The sequence below is a fragment of the Nanorana parkeri genome, unplaced genomic scaffold (genome assembly GCF_000935625.1).
Source record: "Nanorana parkeri isolate BGI_ZX_2015 unplaced genomic scaffold, ASM93562v1 scaffold478, whole genome shotgun sequence".
Lineage (NCBI taxonomy): Eukaryota > Metazoa > Chordata > Amphibia > Anura > Dicroglossidae > Nanorana > Nanorana parkeri.
The window spans coordinates 859,151-869,528 of NW_017306746.1; positions in this window are offsets into that span (position 1 = coordinate 859,151).

A 10,378-nucleotide genomic window follows, 5' to 3' on the forward strand; every position below is an offset into this window, starting at 1 on the left:
TCTGGAAGGAATCCTCCAGCTGCACCTCCAATCCTGGTACATGGAGAAGAAGAATTTGAGATCGGCAGTATTCAGGATTCCCGTTTCCGTGGAAATCGACTTCAGTACCTGATCAGATGGAAGGACTACAGTCCTCAGGATGACTCCTGGGAGCCGGCTGAGGACGTCCATGCCCCTCGATTGGTGAGGCAGTTCCACCTCAGGTAAGCTAGAAGAGCTTTCTGGTGAATTTTGGTTATTTTCTGTCCTGGAAGAGAGATGGTGTTGGCTGTTGTATCTAGGAGGGCGCCTAAGAACACCATGCTGTGGGAAAGAGTCAGATGAGATTTGTCCATATTGATCAACCACCCAAACTTCTGTAGGGTTGATAACAGTATGTTGAGATGTTTGAGTAACACACTCTTGTATTGAGCAATAAGGAGTATGTCGTCTATGTAATGGTTCATTCTTAGACCCTGTTCTCTCAGGAGAACAATACGTGAAAGCAGAACCTTTGTGAATGTTGTGGGTGCCATTAAAATGCTGAATGGAAGGCATTGGAACTGGAAGTGGTGGTTTAGAAAAGAGAAGTGAAGGTACTTTTGGAAGCGAAGATGAATCGTCTAGCTAAGCATCGGACAGGTCAACAGAGACCATTCAATCTCCCTGCCTCATGGTTTGAAGAATGGACTAGAGGGACTCCATGCAAAAATGCAGAACTTGGACAAACTTGTTCAGCTTTTTGAGATCCTTTACCGGCCTTAAGTCTCCTGATTTCTTGTTGACCAAAAAGAGCGGGGAGTAGATTCAGGAAAAATGCTGACTGGAGGGAACTGAGCAGATGGCCTGCTTCTCTAACACTGTCGTGTACTGGATTAGGATGAGAAACTTGTCTTCTGAATGTGGAACTTTGGTATGGACAAAGAGGGACCTTGGAGGAGAGCATTTGGATCTCCAACAATTACCTTTTCCGATTGTGGAAACGACCCAAGTTTTCCGAATGGATTGCTGCCTAACCTCTGCAAGAGGCGTGCTCCGACTGGGAGTCCCCGCGGATAATTGTCAAAAGGGCTTTTTGCTGTCCTGGGAAGAGGAAGCTGTTCCCTGTTTTGATAGCTTGAATAGGGAAGATTGTGTGCCCTTCCAGGTTTGCCTGAACTCCCGACCTGGTTTGTAAGACCTTAAATCCCTTGCTCTCTTTGATAGGGATCTGCATTTGGCCTGTTTGACAGCTTCAACAAAGGGCTCTACAAGGGAGAGAAAACAAAAAACAGAACGACCACCCTGTGCAGTACTGATTTATTAATATAATTTAGCTAAAAACAATACAGGCTACTCAAGTGTAGCAGCATAAAAACAGAATCTGGGAATGAGAAGCTGTCTGTATAAGGTTTCCAAATGAACTGCCACAGTCCTCGATCGGAGTCACACAGACGTCGGCATCGGCTGTGAATGCAGTGGTTCTACAAAGCAGAAGTCAAAGCCAGAAGGACCCAGCAGTTCTGGTTCTTGGGAATATTCAGAAGAGTCCCAAGTCCACAGAATGGAGACGGAAGCCGGAGGCAGGACCGGCATGAGATGGAAAGCCTACTGAGGAAGGGAGTCAGATGGAAAGGAAAAAAGAAAAACGGGGAAGGAAACAATCAGGAGAAGGCAGCAAATGGCTCAGCAGTAAAGGAGGTGCTTTACACCCCACAAGACAATGCCCAGTAGATACTTGGAACTGGCTCTCTGTGAATACCTTATTTAAAGGCATATTACCAGAGATTTCACTACAAGGGAGGCTGACCCTGAGTGGACAGGCCGCAGGAAAACGGCTGGTAAGGGCAAAAATAAAAAATGCCCATCTGTGTAGGAGCTTATTCATGGCGAGGACAGAAAAAAGAATGATCACATGTGGTGGTGCTAAAAAAATTATAAAGGGCTGGTCCTATGGGGTTAAGAGGGTGGATCATTAAAGGGTTATTAAACCCTCCATTATTTTTGGATATATCTACTGATAGCAAGCAGTAGATATATGCAAAAAACAAACAAAAAAAAACAAACGCTGTAACAGAGTTTTTAACTTACCTGTGTCTTCCCGCCTGCTCCCGTCTGCAAAATCGGAAAATTCTCGGGCGGCCGCAAAGCATCTTGGGGCGAGGGCAGACACCGTGGGACAGGAAGTGCCAGCAAGGACAGAGGAGTCAGCGCTGGATCGGAGAGACGCTGCAGCGCCGGAGAGAAGGCTGAAAATGACAGGAAAGAAGATCGGAATAAGAGACATCATTTAAGGTAAGTGCTCTAATTAACATTGAGGGGAGGGGAAAAAATGTCTGCCTTTAATGTCACTTTAACCCTTTGTGTGCTGCCATGATGCACCAGGAAAAAAAAAAATATATAATATATAATATATATAATATAATTCTGCAGACTCCTCATGGCCAGTTTGTGAGGCTATGGCAGGATTAGCAGAATAGAAAGAGAAGATGAAGGAGGGCGCATTAGTGGCATTTACAGATAACCGACTGCTCTGCACCTAGGGGGAGAAAGAAGAGGAAGCTTTTTCAGGCTTTCCTGTGCATGCTGCAGGTGTATAGCATGGTCACTTTGTGCAGGTGGGCAGTAGGTCCCGAACACAGGCCTGTATTCCACATAGCCTTGAAGTGCCGGAGCAGCAGGAAGGAGACCGGTCCACTGAATTTCATGACGAGAAAAAGGGTCTGAAGCACATGCAATGCTCCATCCCTGCTGATGACCCCAGCAGCCAGTACTTCAAGGTAACCCCATTAATGATGCTGCAGGTTGGAAACCAGGGTTTAAAAATGGTTAGAACAAACCTAGATGGTACAGTTCAGCCACCACTTTGTTCTGTAGAAATTGCTTGCCTCCTACTACTTCCATGTGCAGAAGCTCTGTCTCTCATTTTAAACCTGCCTCTCTCTTTTTATGGGAATTGCCTAAATTTAATGGCAGCTATGACAATGGGGGTTAAATTTGTGGTGCTTTGGCGGACACTATTTTACCACGCTACCCCACACTGCAAGGTTTAAGTGTTCGTTTGATCTAGGGGCTAAAATAAATAAATATGCTCACCTGATCCTCAGTTCTGCAGCAGTGGCCGCTCCCCTCTCTTCCCCTCTGCTCTGGCGTTGGAATGTCCCACCGTGTCCGTATCTAATGCAGATGAATCATACATGATGATGTCACAGGTCCTTAGACCATCGGAGCCATGGAGAGAACAAGCTGCGGGGACCGGTCTAGCAGCTAAGTGGCACAAGGATCTGTATTTTATCCCCTAGACCAAAAAGAGCAGTTAACTCTTGCAGTGCGGGGGTAGCCCCACGGCAAAGGTTTATTTTTACATTTACTGGAGTTCCTCTTTAAACATAAGAGAAGCAATGCAGAGTGGCCAGAAGGCAGATCAAGAGGCAGGTCATCAGGGGCTGACGCCCTGAACCCAGCTCCCAATGACTCAATGGAATAAGATGGCGGTATGGGACCCAGCCTGTGTCTCCCAGCAGGCGGTATGGGACCCAGCCTGTGTCTCCCAGCAGGACAACGCTGGATTGGCTGAGTGGGTGGGTATGTTTTTCAAGAGAACCCTCCCTGGCACTAAGCTCTGCCCCTGTCATTCAAATGGCAAATTGTAAGGCCTCTACTGTCCACTGAGGTTGTTGCATTTGACAGTGTGTAGGTAAACCCTAACAATGGAATTGTCTTATTTACTCCTTTTTGGTCTGTTTAATACAGGGGTAGCCAAACTCCGGCCCTCCAGCTGTGGTGAAACTACAAATCCCATGATGCACCTTTCTCCGGGAGTCATGTCTGTGGCTGGGAATCTTGCAATGCCTCATGGGATTTGTAGTTCCACCACAGCTGGAGGGCCGGAGTTTGGCTACCCCTGGTTTAAGATATAATTGAAAGCATTTTGTTGTATCTGTTCAATTAGTGCAAAAAGGGGGGATTTAGTAGTTTAACAACCAGCAACTAGAAAGGGCAAACACCAAGTCTTGCAATTTCAGTCCATAAAAAAGCATGTGGTGTCAATTTGTAAGGGAAAATTTGAAGCTAAGTGCATTTCTTGCAGATAAACAGGTATTTATCCGTCCTTGTGGGGTCTTAAAAGGGATAATACATGGGAAATGCATATGTATTGCAGAGATATGCTGCATCATTTTTTTACATTTTGACCTTACATACACTTTAACAGATATGGGGTGGGATTTACAACAAGTGATAGTCTAAGGTGGAACAAAACTCATCCATCCTCGCTTCCTCACTAGCAACATCTTTAGCCAATCTTTTTACAGGTTTGGGCTCTTTGGCCATCTTGCCATCTCATTCCAGCTCTGAGGTGTGTCAAGAATGAAACTATAAGCTGCTTATGTGCAGCTCAGTGTACATGCTAAAGGAGATTGTAAACAGGCAGGTATGTTTGTTTTATTGCATAGAATGTCTCTTCGGGAATAGAAAAAAATGCAATAGAGCCTGCCTTCTAGTCATTTTTTCAAGTTCTCGCTTAAAGATTTCTGAGTAACATAAATAGATAGGCTCTCTTGGTAAGTGTATTTGGTTTTCCTTAAATATCCCTAATCTGAGCTCACATTTGTGTTACTAGCTATAACACTGTGATAAATGAGATATAAACTACAGCAGCTATTGAGGTTCTCCCCACAGGCAAGGTACACGAGTGACTGGGGCATCTAACAGATCAGTTCCTTGGAGTGGCCAGTCCCCCAGCCCTAACAGCTGTTACGTGGGAGGGTGGGAAGTGGGTCAATTGCTCCCTCATACTAGGAGGTACCAGGTATTTGTTGTTACTTACGAAGACCATACTGGGCTTACATGGGCAAAGCACAGGTTTGCTTTAAGGGCTTTGCTGCATTTGGCTGATTGGAATGGTGTACTGTACATATATGTTTGTGATGTTAATCAAAGTGCTGGATTGAGTTTACAAGGGCAGTAAATCTATCTGCTCTTCTTTTCCCCAGTAAGCTGTGTAGCTTGGGGAAAATCAATGAGCGGATATCAGATGTCCTTGCCCTTTGCATTGCAACAAGGACATTACAAGGAAGTTTTTTTTCTTAACTCTATATGGGCGAATACCTGTGTGATAATATTTGTGGGTGCAGCACAAAGTAAAGCAGACCATGTGTGTATTGAACCATTCAAGAACTAGATTTTGATGTGTATATATATATATGTATAGATATATCTCAACAATAACAACTAATAAATCTTCTATTTATTTCATGACTATGGCATGTAGACCTTCATCTCTTTCAGTTCTTCTATTTTTTTTAATTAATTACTTATGTAGGGCCGCCATAATTCCAAAGACACAGTGTACTTTAGCCATTTCTATGTAGCAGCAATCTTTTTACTCCTGCTCCCACCAGTTCTACATGATTGTGGTAGCCACTCGTACGGCTTTCAGGTTTTTTTTAAAATTTGTGAACCATTTAAAAGTCATAGAAAAACATGCAATAAAAAGGTTAGAAACTAGCTATCCGTTACAAGCTTTCAACTAGTGACATCTACAGATAAAAGTTATATAGACAAAGTGTATGTAACGGAAAACATTTTTACATAGTGAGTAGGTAAGGAAGGATTAAATACTCTGCCAGGTTTGAACAGATTTACCCCCTCTATTCGTCCCGGTGGCCATTGTCACCAACATAGCAAGTCAGGGGATAGCCTAAATGTAATACATTTTAGAGTTGTTATGAGAGCAAAAAGTAAGAAGACATTTTCCAAGAGGCAAATGTTCTGGTGACCACTGTCCAAGGTGGGAAGTCCAGTTATTTTGGGGAGAGTTTGTCTCACTTCCTGTTGAAGACAGGAAGTGAAGGTGAATCTTCCCAACAGAACACTTTGATTCCTATGTCCATGGGGGCAAATTTGATCACGATCCAAACAGTACATGAGCCCTCAACTTCTGTTCAAGTTAAAATGAAGCCCTACTGCCTCTTGGTGCAAAGCCATAGCCCTTGTCATTCAAATATGAAATCTCTGAGTCTATACTAGCCAATAAAGTCCTGCCATTTGACCATTGATTAAGGGCTGTTTCGGGTGTTTTTCATTGCGTTTTAGCGCTGAAAAGCAATTAAAAACCGCCCAAAACCACACAGTTCCATAAAAGCAGTATGGAAACCACGCTGATCAGCGCGGCAAAAAAGGGTCCGGGAGCAATTCAGGCGGGAAGCGGTTCGGATTGCGAGGAGCCGTGGGGTCTCATGAACAGTCCCCATAGCAATGTATGGGATCGTTCATGTTGGCGGAGCCACGTGGCCAAATCCGTGCGGCTGAACCGTACTGGTGTGAATTTGGCCACGCGGCGGTTTTGGGCAGTTTTTAATTGCGTTTCAGCGCTAAAACGCAATGTAAAACACCCAAAACAGCCCTTTTAAAATCCGTGTGAAAACTGCGCTGATCCGCAACCGCCCTGGTGTGAATGGGGCCTTAAGACTCATCTCTTCAGGGAAGCCTATCCCACCTCAACCTAACCACTGAACAATCACTTTCTCAAACAATCATCCCCGCACAGCTACCTCCTCATGTATCACTTGCCCCTCCCTTTTAGATTGTAAGCCCTCACGGGCAGGGCCCTCCTTACCATCTTGTCTTAAATTGTATTGTGACTGTAATGTCTTCCTTATATTGTAAAGCGCTGTGCAAACTATTGGCGCTATATAAATCCTGTATAATAATAATAATAATAATTCTGTTTACTGAAGTCAGGTGAATTAAATATAGATTCTGTTTGGTTGTGAGGGGAGAGTAAATATATATTAACGTGTGAAAGAAAAAATATAAGTTGCAGCAAACTTAGACAAGAAGAACATTATAATGCCAGATATACATACTAATTAAAATACGATGGAAGAGGACTTCCACTGGTCATTATTTGATTGTAAAATTGAAACGGTTTCAGAAAAACAACATCAATTTTTCCTTTTAGAAAGAACACCATTTATAGGATTGTTCTAGACACAGGAAGGAACCAGAAACAAATTCTTAGCATTGGAAAGTTGAAGCATAAGTTAAAAATGTGTATATGTAGAAGTTGCTTTTCTACAGGACAGTCTGTGAAAATGAAGAGTAATTCCAAAGATATAGGAAGCTGAGTTTTATGTAAGTCCTCAAATTTGCCTGTAGGAGTCAAGTTAACCCTAACTTGACTTCCAAGACCCAGCACTGGAAATTAGGCACAGTTTGTAACTAGTGCTGAACAGTGGCGTAACCAGAGTTCTGGGTGCCCGGGGCAGAATTTTTTTTTCACCCCCCCATTATATAAACAACCACTGGAACTGTACCCTGCACCTCCACCACACACACACATGTTTTTATTTTAATTTTTCAAATTTTAATATTTTATTTTTTTAGAAACTTTTTCATTTTTTTAAATTAATTTCTATTTATTAATTAATTTTTTATTAAATATTTTTATTTTTTACTTTACTTTTAGGGGCTTCGGGGAAATATTGGGGGTCTAAACAGACCCCTGATATTTCCCTTTAAAAATAGAAAAAGAGATTGAGGACACAGAGTCCTCAATCTCTTTTTCTGTGTCCCCTGTTATCAATGAACAGGAATCCTTTATGAGTGTTCCTGTTCATTGATAACATGGTATGTTTACTATAACTACAATTATGAATGAACAGGAGGAGATGTAGATCACTCCCATTCATTCATAATTGAGGATATAGTATACATACCAGGTCCTCAATTATGTACAAACACTCAGCGATCACTGATCACTGAGTGCTTGTACCCGTTCTCCTCTCTGACACACACTGTCATAGGAGGCTGCAAGAGGAGAGCCCAGCCTCCTGTGACAGCGCTGGCTGTCTCCGCCCCCACACCGCTCTGCTGCACTGTGATAGGCGGCCGAGCGGTGTGGGAGGAAAGACACCGGCCGCTCACAGCGCTCGTCCCGCAGCGCTCGGCCGGCTGTCATTTTCTCTCTGATTCCTTTCATCCCTGCTGGGCACTGCTCTGTGTCCCAGCGGGGATGAAAGGAATCACGGCCGCGCCGACAAAACGGCAGGAAAATGTCACTTTCGGCATTTAGCCGAAAGTGCCATTTTCGGCCGGCGCCCCTGCTGCCCCCCCAGTTGTTACGCCACTGGTGGTGAACAAATCAGTTTCCCCTGACTATGTACTCACCCGGGGAGAACAGGTTTATTCTATGAGTGGTAAAGGGGCCCTTAAGACCCCTTTTCAGGTTTGGCTCTTGGTGTCATCAGCTCATGAAGCAATATTTGCTTGCTTGACCGTCACAGGTTACAGGTAATCTCTATGCTCTAATCTTCTGCTGTGAGATATGAGCTTCCTGAGCTCTAAACACATAACTAGCACTCTAGCATTAACGCTCTCAATTAGGGTTGCCACCCGCCTGGTTTTCACCCGGACAGTCCAGTTTTGGAGTCTTGTGTCCGGGTATCCAGCCAGCAGGCACCCGGACATAAGACACTCCGTGCCGACACTGGCACTTTACATTTTCTAACAGATGCGGCTGCTGAGGTTTTCGGCTACCGCCATTTCGGGCAACCGCATTAGCCTGAAACTGGATCTTCCTCTGAGCTGCGGGCACCCTGTGCCTGTAAGTGAGTCGGGAATGTTTTTTTCTCGTTTGCCCTTGCAGCGGTAGAGCTGACAAGGGAAACCGCCGCCGCTGCTGTTCTGTTCTGGTGATGGGCATAACATGTTATATTTCCCTAAACCCGCTGTTCTGGTGATGGCCATAACATGTTATATTTCCCATCAATCTCTGGCCTGGTGACAATGGTCAGCTGGACAAATAGAGAGTCAGTCCTCCCAGCAGAGACACAAACAGCTATAAAACTTTGCAATGGTTCATTGGAATGCTTTTTGGTTCCTTTCGGCTCTTCTACTCATAACCTGCCTGGTTATGTTTTCTCAGAACTTTGCACACTTTGGGTCAATTCACGAAACGTTATCTCATGAGATAAAATGGTCACGTGACCTTTTTTTAGTGAAATATCGCATGATATAAAAAGGTCAATTGAATAAAAATATGTGAGATAAATAAAGCAAAAACTAAAAAATATTAACACGGTTATTCACAAAACGGTGAAGAGTTTGGAGAAGACAGGAGAAGTGAACAATCTAGGACAGTGGTTCTCAACCTGTAAATCTCAAGACCCACATTTGTCGTCGGTCATTAAGTCGCGACCCACGTTGCACTGCAGTGGAACACACGGTAGTGTGGGCTGCTGTGCTGTGATGGAGCTCCATCCATATGTGCATTGCTTATACAGTTCCCATGCGCACCCTGTAGCGGTGCTGGGAGCCAGAATGTGATGTCACTCCAGTCCAGGCACCGCTACAGGACATGCAAGGGAGCTATAAGCAATGCATGTATGGATGGAGGTCCCTGGCAGCCCCACCTCAAGCTGACACTCAGTGCCAGGCAGCATATTCTGAATGGCTGCTCAGTGCGAGAACTGATATTGCTGCACTAAAAGGAGGCTGAGAAGCCTCTCGCCAAGAAAAGTGGAAGGCATGCGGCGACCCACTGAACACGGGGTCGCGACCCACTTTTGGGTCACGACCCACCAGTTGAGAACCAAGGATCTAGGACAACATAGCTGAACTGGAAAGTGAGCTGAATTGGAGAATTGTTCCAAATCAGCTTTGTTGGCCTAGATTGTTCACTTCTCCTGCCTTCTCCAAACCCTTCCCCCTTTTGTGAATAACCCTGTAAATAAATATCACATGAAATAGGTTAAAGTTAATTCACACAAAAAAAAGTGGTGTCATTTCACTAAGGGTGCCCACACACCTTACGATAATCGTACGATAATCGCGGGAAATCCCGCGATCGTACGATTATCGTAAGGTGTGTGGAAGACGTGTGACCTCTACTACTGTAAGGTCGCACGACTTTAAACTTACGGACATGTTCGAAAACCCGCCGAGCATCGTACGATGTTCGGCGGGTTTGTGGCATGTCCGTACGATAACAGCCGTACGGGCCGGTGTGCGCAAGCGCACACTGCCCGTTCGGCATTGCGGTCATTGGAAGCCCGCCCCTCAGGGGGCGTGGCTTGCGATCATCGCAAGTACGATCTGCCTATGTAACATAGGCAGATCGTACGTTTTTTTAAGTACCTTACAACCATCGCAAGACAAAAGTCTTGCGATGGTTGTAAGGTGTGTGCCCAGCCTAAGAGTTAAACACCGCTTGAAGTTTTGAGGTAAAATAACTCATGTGTTATTCATCTCTTGAGAATACAATACACCAAAATGTATGAGTTTTTTTTAACCAAATTAGATATTTCTTTAACCTATGCCGTCCGCCCGTTAAGAAAAAACGGACGGACGGCTGACTCTTATCTGCGGGTTGCCGTCGCCAGACGGCATTTTTTTCCTGCTCGCGCACGCCCCCTAC